This window comes from Nomascus leucogenys, chromosome 4, assembly GCF_006542625.1.
Source record: "Nomascus leucogenys isolate Asia chromosome 4, Asia_NLE_v1, whole genome shotgun sequence".
In the NCBI taxonomy this organism is placed as follows: Eukaryota; Metazoa; Chordata; class Mammalia; order Primates; family Hylobatidae; genus Nomascus; species Nomascus leucogenys.
The window spans coordinates 103,621,262-103,639,844 of NC_044384.1; the positions used below are offsets into that span (position 1 = coordinate 103,621,262).

Consider the following 18,583-nt stretch of genomic DNA (forward strand, 5'->3'; position numbering starts at 1 on the left):
ACCTCAAGTAATTCACCTGCCTTGGGCTCCCAAAGTGCTGGGATTATAGGTATGAGCCACCGTGCTGGGCCCCCTAAGTGATTTTTTTAAATGGTCAGTGTGTGAGCTGTTTTTTCCCTGTGATTTTCTCTGTTCCTTCTCCTTGCCATAACAGTAAAAATAGATCTGGTTTCCTGGGTTATCACAGCTTTTAACAAAAAGCTTTTTGATAAAATTAGCTGTTGGGTCAGTGGGATGAGATCATTCCTTTCTAAGTAGTGTGAAATGTCCTCTAAGCATTTGTGAGACAAAGTCATGCCAGATAGGCTAACCACACAATAAGCCTAACTCTGTGGTTATGTTTAGGGCAGGAGTGTGAGTTTTCTGTGTAATAGAATACTACTGATACGTAGAAAAAGGTGAAAGGTACTTGGCACAATATGTATGCACTCTGGTTGGCCACGTGTAGAAAGAGATTAGAATGATAAAAGGGCTCAGGATACACTTGATATGAGGGCATAGGCCATCATTATCTTCAGATGCGATTAATTAAGGGAAAATTGAGTAGCTCGTCTACGTTTGGATTAGTGCATCTTTAATTAAAAATTCTTGGCTGGGCATGGTGGCTTACACCTGTAATCCCAGCACTTGGGGAGGTCGAGGCGGGCAGATCACCTAGGATCATTAGTTCGAAGCCAGCCTGGCCAACATAGTGAAAAAATCCGTCTTTACTAAAAATACAAAAATTAGCTGGCTGTGGTGGCGTGTCCCTATAATCCCAGCTACTCTGGAGGCTGAGGCAGGAGAATCACTTGAACCTCAGAGGCGGAGGTTGCAGTGAGCCGAGATCTTACCACTGCACTCAAGCCTGGGTGACAGAGCGAGACTCCTGTCTCAAAAAAATAAAAAATAAAAATAAAAAAATTCTTAAGGCCAGTTTGAAACTGGAGAGAAATCATAATGTACTTTAAAGTGGTTAATTGTATGTTATGTAAATTTCACTTCAATTACAAAAATTAAGGACAGCTGGAAAGAAAACTAATATACTTACTTTTCTGTTTGTACAAAATAAAATTGTAGATTTAAGAAGCTTTAACCAGGGCTTCAACTTTCACATCATAGATACTGCCTGTAGAAGCATAGTGCGATAACTGATAGTTAAATAGAAGATAAAAATCCGTATGAGGAGGGCATGCCATTTTAAAAAGAAGAGCTATGTGATGCTATTTCCAATACATAGATATAGCTGGCTTATCTTCTTTACCCCTGAGAAACTAAAGCATTCTAAGTTAGCAGAGGAAATGATGATCAGAATGATAATACCTCCTACCTTTCCCCCCTGCTTCCTGATTTGGGATATAGGACAGAAAAGAAATTCTACTTTTAGTTGAGAACTCAGGGATGACTTTGAACAAATAAATATATTTGTTAATCTCCTAGGACTCTTTCTCACTTTTAAAATAAGGAGGTTGGATTCAAATGCCCTTTCTAAAGTTTTGTGATTTGGTTGGAAATATTAGATGTGCACATCGCCAAGTTACTTTGTTTTGTTTCTGTGTACATGAATAAGCTTTTATTAGACTTGGTCACTGTTGTCTGTCTCTGATCAACAAGGATAAGTTAGCTTCCAAGAGTACCAGTGGTAGAACTTTAAGATTTGAAGCTTTAATGAGACTCAGCTAGTTTGCAGTGATTAGAGACTTGTAAGTTAATTGATATACACACTTTTTTCTGTACCAAGTTTTTCAGGGGAATTGTAGATTATTTCAGAGTGCAGTTTTAGGTCGTGGATCAGATTTAAGTTGGAAGTAAATAGTGGTTATTACTAGAATTTTTTGTTTTTGTTTGTTTTTAAGACGGATTCTTTCTCTGTCACCCAGGCTGGAGTGCAGTGCCACAATCTCAGCTCACTGCAACCTCTGTCTCCTGGGTTCAAGCGATTCTCCTGCCTCAGCCTCCTGAGTAGCTGGGATTACAGGTGCCTGCCACCACACGTGGCTAATTTTTTTTTTTTTTTTTGAGACGGAGTCTTGCTCTGTTACCCAGGCTGGAGTGTAGTGGCGCGATCTCGGGCTAACTGCAACCCCCGCCTCCGAGATTCAAGTAATTCTCCTGCCTGAGTCTCCCTAGTAGCTGGGATTACAGGCACACACCACCATGCCCATCTAATTTTTTTATTATTATTTTTTTAGTAGAAATGCAGTTTCACCATGTTGGCCAGGCTGCTCTTGAACTCCTGACCTCAATTTTCATACATTATTAATAACTAAAGTTCATAGTTTATTTAGATTTCCTTAATTTTTACCTAAATACCTTTCTCTGTTCTAGGATCTCATCTAGGATACCACATTATGTTTAGTTATCATACTTAGCTTTCTCTTGGCTATGACAGTTTCTTACACCTTCCTTGTTTTTGATGACTTTGACAGTTTTGAGAAGTACTGGTCTGATATTTTGCAGAGTGTCCCTCAGTTGGGATTTGTCTGATGTTTTTCTCATGATTAGACAGGGGTTATGCTTTTTAGAAGGAAGATCACAGAGGTAAAGTGCCACTCTCATCACATTATATCAAGGGTGCATACTATCAAATCATGTCAGCATGATTTATGTCTGTGTGTGTGTGTGTGTGTGTGTGTGTGTGTGTGTTGCTTTATTGCTCAAGCTGGAGTGCGGTGCTGTGATCACAGCTCACTGGAACCTCCTGGACTTGACTCAAGCTTCCTCTCAACTCAGCTTCCCAAATAGCTGGGACCATAGGCACATGCCACCAAGCCCAGCTAATTTTTTTTTTTTTGAGAAAGAGTCTTGCTCTGTTGCCCAGGCTGGGTTGCAGTGGCACGATCGTGGCTTACTGCAACCTTGGCCTCCAGGGCTCAAGTGATCCTCCCGCCTCAGCCTCCTGAGTAGCTGGGACTACAGGCACGTACCACCATGCCTGGCTAATTTTTTTGTTTGCTTGTTTTTTTTGTTTTTTTGTTTTTGAGATGGAGTCTTGCTCTGTTGCCCAGGCTGGAGTGCAGTGGTGCAACCTTGGCTCACTGTAACTTCCGTCTCCTGGGTTCAAGCGATTCTCCTGCCTCAGCCTCCCAAGTAGCTGGGACTACAGGCATGTGCCACCACACCTAGCTAACTTTCTGTATTTTTAATAGAGACAGGGTTTCACCATGTTAGCCAGGATGATCATCTCAATCTCTTGACCTTGTGATCCCCCTACCTTGGCTTCCCAAAGTGCTGGGATTACAGGCGTGAGCCACCACGCCCAGCCTAATTTTTGTATTTTTCATAGAGATGGGGTTTCACCATGTTGCTTGCCCAAGTTGGTGTCAGAACTCCTGGGCTCAAGTGAACCTCCTGCCTTGGCCTGCCAAAGTGCTGAGATTACAGGCGTGAGCCACTGCACCTAGCTGATTTGTCACTGTTGATATTAGTCTTAATCACTTGGCTTAGGTAGTATTTGTCATATTTCTCTTACCCCCCTCCCCCATTTTCATATTGTACTCTTTAGAAGGAGGTCACTATGTGCTATGTACATGTATAGGATGAAGGGTTATGTTCCACCTCTTGGAAGTGGAGTATCTTGTTATTTGGAATTCTTTGCTGAAGAGTTGCTTATTCTCTCTCATTTATTTATTCAGTCATTTGTTTATATTGTTCCAGCTTTGGTCATCGGGAACTTTTTTAGTTGACTCCTGTGTAATTGACTTACCCTTTTTTTTTTTTTTTTTTTTTTTTTGAGATGGAGTCTTACTTTGTCACCCAGGCTGGAGTGCAGTGGTGCAATCTCGGCTCACTGCTACCTCCACCTCCTGGGTTCAAGCAATTCTCCCACCTCAGCCTCCCGAGTAGCTGGGATTACAGGCACCCACCATCATGCTCGGTTAATATTTGTATTTTTTATAGAGACGGGTTTTAACCATGTTGGCCAAGCTGGCCTTGAACTCCTGACTTCAGGTGATCTGCCTGCCTTGGCCTTCCAAAGTGCTGGGATTACAGGCGTGAGCCACCTCGCCCGGCCAACTTACCCCTATCAATTTTTTTTTTTTTTTTTTTTTTTTTTTTTTAGCACTTCCTAACTTTCTGGCAATACAAGGTACTTCAGGCTCATCTTGAATATTTTGTTCTCCAAAGAGTCTTGGTTTCTTTATCAGAGAATGGTATTAGAAACCAGCATCTGGGTGTGAGATATGCTGTTGCTTTACTGGGGTGTCCCCTGAAGATTTTAATTAAACTTCATCTGAGTTTGAAAGGACTGGAAATGCTGTGTTTAAATTTTTTTTTTTTTTCCTAATTGAGACAGGCTCTCACTATGTTGCCAAGACTGATCTCAAACTCTTAGCCTTAGATGATCCTCCCACCTCAGCCTTTCAAAGTGGTGGGATTACAGACGTGAGCCACCACACCTGGCCAGAAATGCCATATATATAAAATATATAATATATATTACATGTGAATATATAATATATAATACATAATATTACATATGAATATATAATACATATATATGTTTTTTGAGATGGAGTCTTGCCCTGCTACTCTGTGTAGTAGCGATCTCGGCTCACTGCAACCTCTGCCTCCTGGGTTCAAGCGATTTCCCTACCTCAGACTCCTGAGTAGCTGGGACTACAGGTGCATGCCACCACGCCCAGCTAATTTTTTGTATTTTAATAGAGACAAGGTTTCACTGTGTTAGCCAGGATGGCCTTGATCTCCTGACCTCATGATCCTCCCACCTCAGCCTCCCAAAGTGCTGGGATTACAGGCGTAAGCCACCGTGCCTGACCTACCTCTTTTTACTACAATTTTATTACTACTGGAACTAGATCTTAAAATATCATGTAAGATCTCTGCCATTATACTAGTTGTCTGTAGCTACATATATGGAATTTTAAACCATTCAGATTACTACCTTAGGAATCAGTATACATTCTTGCCTTTTCCATTAAGCAGAGGTGTCAGGACAAAGCTTTTCAGGTCATTGACAAAACTGAAAAAGGAGTTAGTGATTATTGCTTCCTAGGGAAGTAAGACTTAAAAAAAATATGCATTTATTTATTTATTTATTTACAGAGTCTCGCTCTGTCACCCATGCTGGAGTTCAGTGGCGCCTCGGCTCACTGCAGCCTCTGCCTCCTGGGTTTTAAGCATTCTCATGCCAGCCTCCCGAGCAGCTGGGATTACAGGTGCACACCACCACACCTGGCTAATTTTTATATTTTTAGTAGAGATGGAGTTTCACCCTATTGGCCAGGCTGGTCTTGAACTCCTGACCTCAAGTGATCTGCCTGCTTTGGCCTCACAAAGTGCTGGGATTACAGGTGTGAGCCACCCCACCTGGCTTATTTATTTAATTTTGAGACAGAGTCTCACTCTGTTGCCCAGGCTGGAGTGCAGTGGCACAATTTTGGCTCACTCATCCTCAGCCTCCCAGACTCCAGTGATCCTTCTACCTCAGCCTCCCAAGTAGCTGTGACTACAGGTGTGTGCCACCACAACTAGCTAACCTTTTTTGTATTTTTTATCGAGGCAGGGGTTCGCCATGTTGCCCAGGCTGATCTTGAACTCCTGGGCTCAAGCGATCTGCCCGCCTCAGCCTCCCAGTGTGCTGGGATTACAGACCTTTGCCACTGTGCCTGACCAGAAGGAAGACATTTTGGATGTGTCAGTGAAGTTCTGATTATGTTCTAAAGGAATTACTACTAACTTTTTTTTTTTTTTTTTGAGAAGAAGTCTCACTCTGTCGCCTAGGCTGAAGTGCAGTGGCACAATCTTGGCTCACTGCAACCTCCCCCTCCTGGGTTCAAGCAGTTCTCTGCCTCAGCCTCCTGAGTAGTTGGGACTACAGGCACCCGCCACCATGCCCAGCTAATTTTCGTATTTTTAGTAGAGACGGGGTTTCACCATCTTGGCCAGGCTGGTCTGGAACTCCTGATCTTGTGATCCACCTGCCTTGCCCTCCTAAAGTGCTGGGATTACAGGTGTTGAGCCACCGTACCTGGCCATTTTGTAGTACTTTTGTTTTCCATTTCTCTCCCTCTCCCACCTTTCCTGTCCGTTGACTTTGTGATTTAGTTAAACCAAGCCACTAAAACCCAGCCAAAATTCTACTACCAATAAGAAATGTTTAGAGTTGATGTTGATTTAAATAGCTTTAGTGCAGCTGTATCGTACTTTAACTCCTGCAAATTTTTTTTTTTTTTTGGAGACAGAGTCTTGCCTTGTCGCCCATGCTAGAGTACAGTGGTGCGATTTTGGCTCGCTACAACCTCCGCCTCCTGGATTTGAGTGATTCTCCTGCGTCAGCCTCCCAAGTAGCTGGGACTACAGGCGTGTGCCACCATACCTGGCTAATTTTTGTGTTTTTAGTAGAGATGAGGTTTCGCCACGTTGGCCAGGCTGATCTCAAACTCCTGGCCTCAGGTGATTCGCCCGCCTTGGCCTCCCAAAGTACTGGGATTACAGGCGTGGGCCACAGTGCCTGGCCCCTGCAACGTTCTTGAAGTTAAAGTGAGTGAAGTTGGTCTCGATTAAGAGCTTATGCTGCAGATATTGTGTGAATGGGTATCTACAGAGGCAGTTATTTCTCAGCTCCAGTATATTGTTGCTAAGTGGAAATACATAGTCATGGCCTGATTTTCGGATTTTTTATTTTTTTGAGACAGGGTCTTACAATATCACCCAAGGCTGAGGTGCAGTCCCGTAATCATGGCTCACTGCAGCCTTGACCTCCCGGGCTCAAACGATCCTCCCATTTTAGTCTCCTGAGTAGCTGGAACCACAGGTGCATGCTCGGCTAATTTTTTTTTTTTTTTTTTTTTTAAGACATGGAGTTTCACTATGCTGCCCAGGCTGCTCTCAAGCCCCTGGGCTTAAGTGATCCTCCCATTTCAGCCTCCCAAAGTTCTGGGATTACAGGACTGAGCCAACGCACCTGGCCCTGTGTTTTTTATAAAAGCTGTAAAACCATATTTTCATGCAAAGATTACTGATTTTGGAGATATTGGCCATTTTTCAAAACACTATGTGGGCCGCTGCACCAAGGGGCCTGTTTGACCTAGGTTTGCACTCTAAACTGGTGCTTCTCTTGTGGGTTCAGTGAGTATTCATTTTGGGGAGGGAACTCTGGGCTTGGTGGGAGTTGGGAGACGTTTGTCCTGATTGTAGCTTTGTCTCTAGTTTTCTAGATGGCTTTTGGCAAAGGGAAACCACTTTGGATCTCTCTTTTCTGAGTTTTAAAATTTGAGAGTAAACTGGAGAATTTAAGGTTCTCCCTTACTCTTTTTTATTTTACATTTTCATACATGTATTTACTTGAGCTGTGAAACAATGACCATTTATAAGTTGGAGACATCAGGAAGTCTTACTAGTCTTAAGTGCTTTGGTAATAGAGGAGACTATTAGGTTTTCTCTAGATATACTTTTTTCTAGGCTACAGAAGATTCTCACCTGCTTTTTGGACTCTTGGCATACTTGCCACCTCTAATCATTATTTGGCAGATGTGTACATATTAATGGGTGATGCATATGTTTGTTTTTTTCAAGCAAATTTTTTCTAATTTGATGAAAGCAGTATTGATATGTGGGGTTTTTTGGGGGTAGTCGTGGTGATGGGTAGAAATAGTAAAGCTGATAATGACAGTATTTTCTTAGTTATGGAGGACATTTTAATACTTTATTTCATTGTTTTTAGTTTGAACTAATTAATTGGTGGTGGTTCTATATGGAAGTAATGATGTAGGTGGTGTTCATCACTTAAAATCAACTGCATAAGATAATGGCATAACTTAATTACTGTAACAGCAAAAATGAAATCTGAGAAACTTCTGAAATTTAGTCTTTTATTAATTAATTTGAGATAAGATTTATTTGGAGATAAGATTTCAGACTTTTATCAGACAGGTGGTTTTATAGGAAGATTAAGATTCTTCTAGAAAAATCTTAAAGACAAGGGAAATAAGTTTTTCATACACTCTAACCATACAATTTCATTATTCACTTGACATATAGTGTTTTTGTAAAAATATGTTCGTGTCTTCCATCTTCAGAATAAAGCATCTTGATGTAATGTGATTTACTAAGAATCATACCTCTCTGTCCTGAAGGCCAGTCTAAATTGCTGTTTTGTATAGATTGCCAATTTTTAAAAGAGAAACTGTTGTATTTGAGTGGGATATAATAAATATGAGTGTTTATGATGTAGTCTCTTGTGGGAATGTTTATTTACAAGTAATTTAAGCCTCTGTGAGTCTGACAAGGCAAACTCAATCTTAAATCCTTGATTAAGTGGAAGTGTAAACCGATGGAATAATAGGTAAGCAGGATTTATGTTTACATAGTAATTGCAACAATTTTGGCCAAATAGTCACTAATTTTGATCCTTTATGTTCATTAACTGAAATTGTGTATGTAGTAGTTTCTTTGTAAGATAATACAAAGCAGTAAGGACACAGGAGAAGAGTATATTTAAAAGAAATTTCTCTTCAGATGTATAGACTTTGCTTTATAGCTCTAATGACAATAGTCCAGAAGCCTCTAAGTCAGCATATTATTATTATTATTATTTTTTTTTTTTGAGGCGGAGTTTCGCACTTGTAGCCCAGGCTGGAGTGCAGTGGTACGATCTCGGCTCACTGCAACTTCCGCCTTCCAAGTTCAAGTAATTCTCCTGCCTCAGCCTCCTGAGTAGCTGGGATTATGGGTGTGTGCCACCATGCCTGGCTAATTTTTGTATTTTTAGTAGAGACATGGTTTTACCACGTCCGCCAGGCTGGTCTTGAATTCCTGACCTCAGGGGAGCTGCCCACCTTGACTGCCCAAAGTGCTGGGATTATAGGTGTGAGCCACCACACCCGGCCGAGTCAGCATATTATTTCTTCTTGTAAAAAGATGTCGTGGTGGCTCACGCCTGTAATCTCAGCACTTTGGGAGGCTGAGGTGTGCAGATCACCTGAGGTCAGGAGTTGGAGATCAGCCTGGCCGGTGTGGTGAAACCCCGTCTCTACTAATAATACAAAAATTAGCTGGGCGTGGTGATGCATGCCTGTACTCCCATACTCCCCGCTACTTGGGAGACTGAGGCATGAGAATTGCTTGAACCCAGGAGGCAGAGGTTGCAGTGAGCCGAGATTGCACCTTGCACTCTAGCCTGCATGACAGAGACTCTGTCTCAAAAAAAAAAAAAAAAAAAAATGTGTGTAGGTGTGTATACCTAATAAAATTAGTGCTTTTTAAAAACGCAGTGCTTGTCATTTACTATTAAGTCAAGCCATATGAAATCACATTTTGTCAGTAAATAAATGGTCAAATATCCACAATCTTATATAGTTCTAATAGATACTCAAGAAATTTTGTTGACATGAAGAGAGTCAAATCATAAAATGGTAGACTGAAAAAGAACTTCGTGGAGAATTCTTTTCTTTTTACAAACAGAGGTGACCGGGAGGTTGAGGCTGCAGTAAGTCATGGTCATGCCACTGCACTCGAGCCTGGACACCAGAGTGAGACCCTGCTTCAAAAAAAAAAAAAGAAAGAAAAATGATTGCATTGCCTTTTTGTGGTTTTGGAACAAATATTGGGATAATAACTTTTACTTATAAATGTAGCACAGAAATCTTTTACTGTGTAAAAGTCCCTGAATAGAAAGTCAGGAGACATGTTTCTCCTACCAACTAGTATAATTTTTGGAAAGCTCATTGTTCATCAGTTTCCTTATTTGTAAAATGAGGATGTTAGTTATGTAAGATCTCTGTATTAATTAGGATAGTTGATGCTATCTCTTTAACATAACTAGTATTTCAGGACTTAACACAATAATGGTTTATTTCTTGCTCACGTCATAGTGTGAGTGTTTGGCCTGTGGCTGTCATGTAATTGAGGAATTTCAACTCCTTGCATCTGGTGTCTTGGAGTCTCCTGCTGGATTCTTTGTATTTAGTTGGTTGATAGCAAAGAGCACCAGCAAGCAGAATTTCATAAAGTGCTTTGTAGTGAAGCATATTTCTTGAGCTCACATTATATTGTCTAGAACCCACTCACATGGTCTCAACTTCTAACTCCAAGGGAAATAGGAAATGTCTTTCTGAGCACCCAGGGAGAAGAAACAGAATCCCCATCTTTGCCACAGTCCGTTTCATTTTGTACATTTTATTTATTTATTTATTTATTTATTTATTTTTTAAAGACAGAGTCAAACTCTGTTGCCCAGGCTGGAGTGCAGTGGTGCCATCTCAGCTCACTGCAACCTCTGCCTCCCAGGTTCAAGCGATTCTCCTGCCTCAGCCTCCCAAGTAGCTGGGACTACAGGCGCACTCCACCACGCCCGGCTGATTTTTGTATTTTTAGTAGAGACAGGATTTCACCATGTTGGCCTGGATGGTCTCGATTTCTTGACCTCATGACCCACCTGCCTCGGCCTCCCCAAGTGCTGGGATTACAGGCATGAGCCACTGCACCTGGCACATTTTTTGATTCTTTATTCACAACCAAATACTTTCTCTTATTGCCTATTGCTTTTTGTATCTTTGGTTACTCTGAATTTACTTCCAAATTTCTTGGAAGGAGTTTAGTATGGCAAGTCAAAGCAGCCCTTTGGTGCTTGCTATGTTTAGGAGAGGGTCTCCCCCCAACCCCTGCCATCCCCAGATGAGTATATTTGTTATTTTTGTTAGTAGTTTCATTTGTGGTGTAAGTTTGTCTTTTATGTTGTCATGGCTTGCTTAGTTTTAAATGATTAAAAATATATCCATTGCAAAAATCTCCCAGTGCTTGTATAAGAAAAACAATAGAATGTTGAACACAGCCAACTTCAGAAGGAGAGTCATTGTCTACCATGTTCAGTCTAGCAGCCTGCTAGCAGAAGGGAAAACAGACAAACCTTATACTGTCTTTTAAAGGTCAGCACATGTAGACTTCGAGACCAATAGAGCAACACATTCCAGTGAGCAGGCAAAGTTCTCTTTGACTTCTGCCCACTTAAGAGTAAACTCGGAGAGTCAGCAAAAGTCTTTCAGTTGATTTCAGCTGCTGGTTTGGAGTCATCTCCATCTTTCCGCCTCCTTCTCTTTTCTCCTTTTTTGTTCTTTCTTGATATATTATGTTGTACATGTTCATTTGTATGTAAATACGAAATATCCTTCTTTATGGATCCATCTTATGTTAGTTTGATGAGAGTGTTCTAATTCTAAGGCTTGTTTCCTTAAAATATATAATTATCTCAGAATAATGCCATAGTTCAGTTTGCCTTATGTTTGGATTAGTACTTTCTTGTGTAGTTCTCTTTCAGTAAACTGCTCCCCTCCCCTGTTTTTAATTGCACCTTTTTTCATATACCATTTGCACCACATGTCTAAGTCACTGGTCTTTTTAAATTACACTGTGGAAAGGTTAATTTTGGACAGAGTTGTTTCTAGATCCTAGTGCATTATCGTCATCCTAGGATTGCATTTCATTTCTCCTGTAGGCGAATGGTACTATTTCTTGGATATTGCAGCTTTCATAGGATGCTGTGTTCATTTTTCATTTCCCGGAGTCTGTGCTGAAGTTCATTTTCAGAAAGAATGCCTGGAAAATAATTTTTTTTTTTTTTTTTCTGAGATGGAGTGTCGCTCTGTTGCCCAGGCTGGAGTGCAGTGGCACAATCTTGGCTCACTGCAACCTCCGCCTCCCGGGTTCAAGTGATTCTTCTGCCTCAGCCTTCCGAGTAGCTGGGACTATAGGCGCACGCCACCATGCACAGCTAATTTTGTTATATTTTTCGTAGAGACAGGGTTTCACCATGTTGGCCAGGATGGTCTCCATCTCTTGACCTTGTGATCCGCTCGCCTCAGCCTCGCAAAATGCTGGGATTACAGGCATGAGCCACCATGCCCAGCCAATAATTTTTTTTTAAATTGTGTGTTTGAATTTCCCATTTTAGCCTGCACTTAATGGATGAGTTGGCTGTAAAAATCTAGCTTCAAAATAGTTTTTCTCAGTTTTAAAGGCATCACTTCATTTTTTTTAAAAAAATCATTTAGTGTTACAATTAGAAATAAGCCCATCTGTTTCTTGTAACTTGGTAAGTACTGCTGAGGGGAATTTCCCTCCCTCCCTTCTTGCCACCTTGCCCAGGCTGTATTCAAATTCCTGGGCTCAAATGATCCTCCCACCTCATCCTCTTCTTTTTGCTTTTCTTTTTTCCTTCTTCTGTCCCTGTCTCTCTACTCTCTCCATTGTCTGTTCGTTTTCTTCATCTGCCTCCATGATCATGAAAATATTCGCCATGTTATTGTCTACTGTTCACATTTAGGGCTGACATCCACCTGGAATTACTTTTTGTATATACTGTGAAGTAGAGCTCAAAATCTCCAGTTGACCCAGCACCACTTATTGAAAAGACGGTTAATTCCCCCACTGTTTTGCAGTGTCACATTTGTCAGATATTAAGTATCCATATGCATGTGGTTCCGTTTCAAAACCGTTCTCTTGCACTGGCCTCTTGTTTTGTTTTTTGTTTTTTTTCCAGATGCTCTTGCACTGGCCTCTTGTTTTTTGTTTTTTTTCCAGATGTTCAGCACACCAAGTACATTGGCCTCTTTCTTGGTGATTGTGCAGGTACCACAATGTCTTCATTACTATATTTATGTATTTTTAGTTTCAAACATATGACATTGCCATAGGTTAGAAACTCATCAGTTTTCAGCATTTTCACATGGTTCAATCCATCAGTGAGTTTTGAAATCCAGTAGTTTAAGTTCCTCTAAGTTTGTTCTCAAAGATTATCTTAGCTGTTCTTGGCTTTTTAAATTACTATATAAAACTTAAGATCAACTTTTCAGTTTGATTTGAAAAGAAAAAACCTACTGGACTTTGCTTAATCTATAGATTAGGCCGGGCGTGGTGGCTCACGCCTGTAATCCCAACACTTTGGGAGGCCAAGGTGGGCGGATCACTTCAGGTCAGGAGTTTGAGAACAGCCTGGCCAACATTGTGAAACCTGTCTCTACTAAAAATACAAAAATTAGCTGGGTGTGGTGGCGCATGCCTGTGGTCCCAGCTATTCAGGAGGCTGAGGCAGGAGAATTGCTTGAACCTGGGAGGCGGAGGTTGCAGTGAGCCAAGATTTTGTGCCACTGCACTCCAGCCTGGGCAACAGAGTGAGACTCCGTCTAAAAAAAAAAAAAAAACAAAAAACTATAGATTAGTTTGGGGATAGTTGATACCTTTAAAATGTCATAAAACCTTAAAACCTTAAAATAAAATAAAACCTTATAGGTTTCTCCTGAAACCACTCCCTTAGTAAATCAGGTGCACAAAAATCCGTGCCTCAGATTCTACATCTAGTAAACGGATTCTAAAACACCTTCCTAACAAGGGGGAATGTGATGTCTTTCTAGTGTTAAGTTGTATTAATCCTGTGTTGTATTTCATTTCAGTGAATTTTATCTTGAATGGATTAGGTAGATTGTTGATTAATTCAGTGACCCTCAATTGTGGGTGCCTTTCGGAATCAACTTTAATGAGATTTCTCTGTGTCATGATTACCCTTACTGCAAGAAAACCAACAACACTGAGATTTTTGGTGCAGTAGCACATGCTTCTAGTCCCAGCTACCTGGGAGGCTGAGGCTGGAGGATCGCTTGAGCCCAGGAGCTTGAAGCTGTAGTGCACAATGAGCACACCTGTGACTAGCCAATGCACTCCAGCCTGGGCAACATAGTGAGACTTGTCTCTAAAAAAAACAAAACAACAACAACAAATAAAACTCATATTGCTTAACCCTGTCCCTGAACAATTCTGATCCAGCGTTTTTTGTTTTTTGTTTTTTGTTTTACTTTTAACTCAGATTTTTACTTGTATTTCAGGTAAAATATTAAAAGTGATGTTACTAGTAACTTGAAAGATCTCTTCAACTTTTGCTTGTTCAATTTTCATTTAATAATGATATTCCCCCCCCCCTTTTTGAAAGCATCTGTAAGATATTAGGTCAAAGTAAGGCCTTTGCCACGACTGCAAAATGCTTGTTAAGTACTCCCATAGAGTTTGTATCTTCTCCTTCTTGCTCAGAAAAGCTGAGCTACTCTACCCTAGTCATGCCTAGAACCAATACTTGGAAGAACTATGAGGGTCCTTCCAGCTGTGCAAACATCAACCCCAGCAAGAGAAGGCTGGTATCATGGTATGGAACAGAACGCACCTAGCAGGACAAATGTGCATTTAATGAGAGCCTATGAGGTTTCAAGTTTATTATATTTAGATGTCCAGGATAAAAGGTGAGAAAGATGCTATCCTAGCCATCTAGGAACTCAAGTGTAAGGGGAACTCTGGGTGGGACACACATTGTAAATAAACAATTACAAGGCTGGGCATGGTGGCTCACGCCTGTAATCCCAACACTTTGGGAGGCTGAGGCAGGCAAATCATTTGAGGTCTGGAGTTCGAGACCAGCCTGACCAACATGGTGGAACCCTGTCTCTACTAAAAATACAAAAATCTCGTCTCAAAAACCCTGCAAAAAACAAAACAAAACAACAGTTACAGAATTGGTAGCACAAATTCCTATGTCCTCTTCTACTTTCCACTTTTCTTCATTTTCACTGATATAAAATAAAGTGAAACTTCACTTTGCTTAATGGGAGAAGTTTTTCTTTTCTTTTGTTATCTATTGTTTTCAAGACAGGGCCTCACTCTGTAGCCCAGGCTGGAGTGCAGTGGTGCTGTCACAGCTCACTGCAGCCTTGAACTTCCCCTGCTTAAGTGATCTGTCCACCTCAGCCTCCCAAGTAGCTGGGACCACAGGTGTGCAGGCTAATTTTAAAATGTTTTTCTGTGGAGACGCAGTCTCAGCTGTGTTGCCTGGGCTGGTCTTGCACTCTTGGGCTCAAGCAGTTTTCCTGCCTCAGCCTTCCAGAATGTTGGGATTATAGGCATGAACCACCATGCCCAGCCAAAAGAGAATTTTTTCTTTAATGAAATAGTTCTCAAAAGCTAAGAGCTATCAAGTATGAATATTCTTCCTTTCTTCCAATCTCCTCAGCACTAAGTCATCCTAAAGTTACGTGATATGCCTATTACTTTCTGACAGATATATGAGCTGATAACTATAGAGATTTAGTATTTTAATAATTATAAAGTTTTAATATTTATATGATCATATTAACATGATGGTAGTAGCTGATATCTTTCTCTCTTTCTCTCTCTGTCCCTCAGAGATGTGGTCTCACTTTCTCACCCAGACTGGAGTACAGTGTTGTAATCATAGCTCACTGCATCCTCAAGCTCCTAGGCTCAAGGAATCCTACTGCCTCAGCCTCCTGAGAGGCTGGCACTACTGGCACACACCACCACGTCCAGCTAATTAAAAAAAATTTTTTTGTAGAGATAGTGTCTTGCCATCTTGCCCAGGCTAGTCTTGAATTCCTGAGCGCAAGTGGTCTTCCTGCTTTGGCCTCCCAGAGTTCTGGGATTACAGGTGTGAGTCACCATGCCAGGCCAGTAACTGGTCGACCATCTTGAATATTTGTTTTTGCCACATTGCATCATGTCATGCTTTTCTAAAAGCAGAGAGAGCTATTTTTATTGCTTTGCCTAATAATGATAAGATGACCAGCATGGAGAGCTGGTTCGTACGGTTACTCCTTACTGGCTTTCTTTCTATAATTCCAGACAACATGCTTGCTCTTGTACAAACTGTGTTTAGAAAGTGGAAGAAAAGAGGTGAATATTCTTTTTTTTTTTTTTTTTTTTTTTTTTTTTGAGACAGTCTCGCTCTGTCACCCAGGCTGGAGTGCAGTGATGCGATCTTGGCTCACTGCAACCTCCAACTCCCAGGTTCAAGCGATTCTCCTGCCTCAGCCTCTCGAGTAGCTGGGACTACAGGTGCATACCACCACACCCGGCTAATTTTTGTATTTTTAGTAGAGAGGGATTTCACCTTGTTGGCCAGGGTGGTCTCAATCTCTTGACCTCGTAATCCACCCACCTCAGCCTCCCAAAATGCTGGGATTACAAGCATGAGCCACCACGCCTGGCCAAGGTGAATATTCGTAATTGGTGATAACCCTTCAACCTTGAATCTGTTTATTCTTTTTCTAATTGTGAAGAGTTTCTGTAATTTTGGAACTTTAGATTAATTTCAAATTAGATTCAATTTCTAATAACTTCCATTGTGTCATTTTAGAAATGTGTTTTTAGGCTGGGCGCGGTGGCTCACGCTTGTAATCCCAGCACTCTGGGAGGCCGAGGCGGGCGGATCACGAGGTCAGGAGATTGAGACCACGGTGAAACCCCGTCTGTACTAAAAATACAAAAAATTAGCCGGGCGTGGTGGCGGGCGCCTGTAGTCCCAGCTACTCGGAGAGGCTGAGGCAGGAGAATGGCGTGAACCCGGGAGGCAGAGCTTGCAGTGAGCCGAGATTGCGCCACTGCACTCCAGCCTGGGCGACAGAGCGAGACTCCATCTCAAAAAAAAAAAAAGGTGTTTTTAGCTGCTTATTTTGTTGGTTTTTATCATTTTGGCCTGTCTCCTGTGTAATCTACTAGGAACAGAGAAGATATGCACATCCCTTTGATGTGGTCCTTCTCTTCTGGGACCCAGCAGTTTACAGGAGCTGGTATATACAACTACAGTGGGGGTCCCCAACCCTCGGTCTGTAGACTGGTACCAGTCCATGGCCAGTTAGGAACTGAGCTGCACGGCAGGAGGTGAGCAGCAGGTGAACAGCATTACATTAACTTTGCAATGATTGTGCCTGAATTCTGCCTTCTGTCAGATCAGCAGTGGCTTTAGATTCTCATAGGAGCACAAACCCTATTGTGAACTGCACATGCGATGGATCTAGGTTGCATGCTTCTATGAGAATCTAATGACTGATGATCTGAGGTGGAAGAGTTTCATCCCAAAACCTCCCTCTCACCTCTCCTGCTATCTGTGGAAAAATTGTTTTCCATGAAACCTGTCCCTGGTGCCAAAAAGGTTTGGGGACCACTGAACTACAGTATAGACCAGACTCTACTGTTACAAGTACAGATGATGTATTAGTTCTGTATACTACTGGGAGAAAGATTCTAAGAAGCAGTCACAGAAAAGGTGGTAAGAGCTGATGATTGTGGTAGGTGATAGGACTGAGTCTTTTCAGTTAGCCTTGATATTACACGTAAGAGTTTGGATTTACAAAAAAAAAAAAAAAAAAAAAGAAAAGACATCTAGGCATTGGGGTCCCTTTAAAGATCAGGTGGAATGTTTTCCTGATGTTCAGGATTCTTCCTGCCTGCCTCCCTCCTTGAAGAAGAAAAGATAGGTAGGTATAAGTAGTAGCTAGGTAAAGGTATATATAAGCAGGTATAATTCAAAAGGTATTTGAAGTACAGTGAAGTCATTGTGTTAGATAAAAGCAGAAACTACAAAACTATAAGGTTTTGCTTATTTTGTCACGCTCTGCTTCTGTTTTTGGTGTTCTCTGGCTCTTTTCGTCTGATCCTTTGTCTCAGCCTCATTTATAAGTGACTTTTTTCCATTTCTCATTTTTTTTTCATCTATTAAAGTGAGGGGATTGGATCCTAGATCATTTCAACTGGTGTAAGCCTTTAGAGCCACGCACGGTGGTTCATGCCTGTAATCCCAGCACTTTGGGAGGCGAAGGTGGGTGGATCACTTGAGGCCAGGAGTTTGAGACCAGTCTGGCCAACATGATGAAACCTCGTCTCTACTAAAAATATAAAAATTAGCCAGGCATGGTGGTGTGCATGCCTGCAATCGCAGCTACTCAGGAGGCTGAGTTAGGAGAATCACTTGAACCCAGGAGGCGGAGGTTGTAGTGAGCCGAGATCATGCCACTGCATTCTCCATCCTGGGCAACAGGCCAAGACCCTGTCTCAAAAAAAAAAAAAAAAAAAAAAAAGCCTTAAAATGTGGTTAGAAATAATTTTTAGATTGGTATAGATTAACTCTGAATGTTTTCCTGTGTTAATTAGAGGAAGGAAGTGGGATAAATGTAAAGTTTAAAAAAATGCTCCTTGTCTTTTTCAAAATTTTGAGGGGTTAGGTATTATTAACAATCTTTTAAAGTTTTACTCATTTAAAAAATTCAGATAAAATGGAAGATTCATTCTTAAGGATGATGATATCAGAAATGTAAGTGCTGTGTCATTGTCATTTCATATTTTGGCCTACATAACCAGACTTCAGACATCATGCTGCCTGTATCACATGGCTAACAGTGGGAGGTATCTGGTGTATTCTTCCTGGAGAAATAGATTGAAATTCATTTGGACAGAAATGTTGAAGGCAGGTGCCTGATCCAAAATGCATTTAGTCAGGACTGAACACAAGCTGCCTGGATAGTTCCTGTAAGTAAGCAAGGTAGCCTTTTAACTTTGTGATGCAAGGTTTTATGTATGTGAGTATGTGTGTGAAAGTGTATACAGTATTTTTATATCCAGAGAACAGGGCTCCCTTAAATGGGGGGTTGGGGGGACTCTGGTAACTACATGAAAGTAAAATGTAACTTCCTTAAACCTATATCAGTGTGTTCTTTCATGTAGGAATTGTAGCTGTGTGATGGCCTCAGCTATTCTAGTAATCGAGGGCTCTCTGCTGTTGCTAATCCTATGATGAACAGGACAAATGGTG

General features: G+C 41.3%; 1 protein-coding gene across 15 annotated transcripts in view; it reads left to right on the top strand.

The window, feature by feature from the left end:
* Positions 1–18,583, top strand: part of MAP4 (microtubule associated protein 4) — a 238,383-nt gene that overhangs the window by 51,430 nt on the left and 168,370 nt on the right. Inside the window, exon 1 of one of the 15 annotated variants that reach the window (XM_003256999.3) lies at positions 18,181–18,300. The exons of 13 other annotated variants lie outside the window; for them this stretch is intronic. The gene's annotated coding sequence lies outside the window, so the exon portion shown is untranslated. Of the gene's footprint in view, positions 1–18,180; positions 18,301–18,583 lie in introns of those variants that run through there. One more of the 15 variants, XM_030811888.1, reaches the window with a different exon arrangement.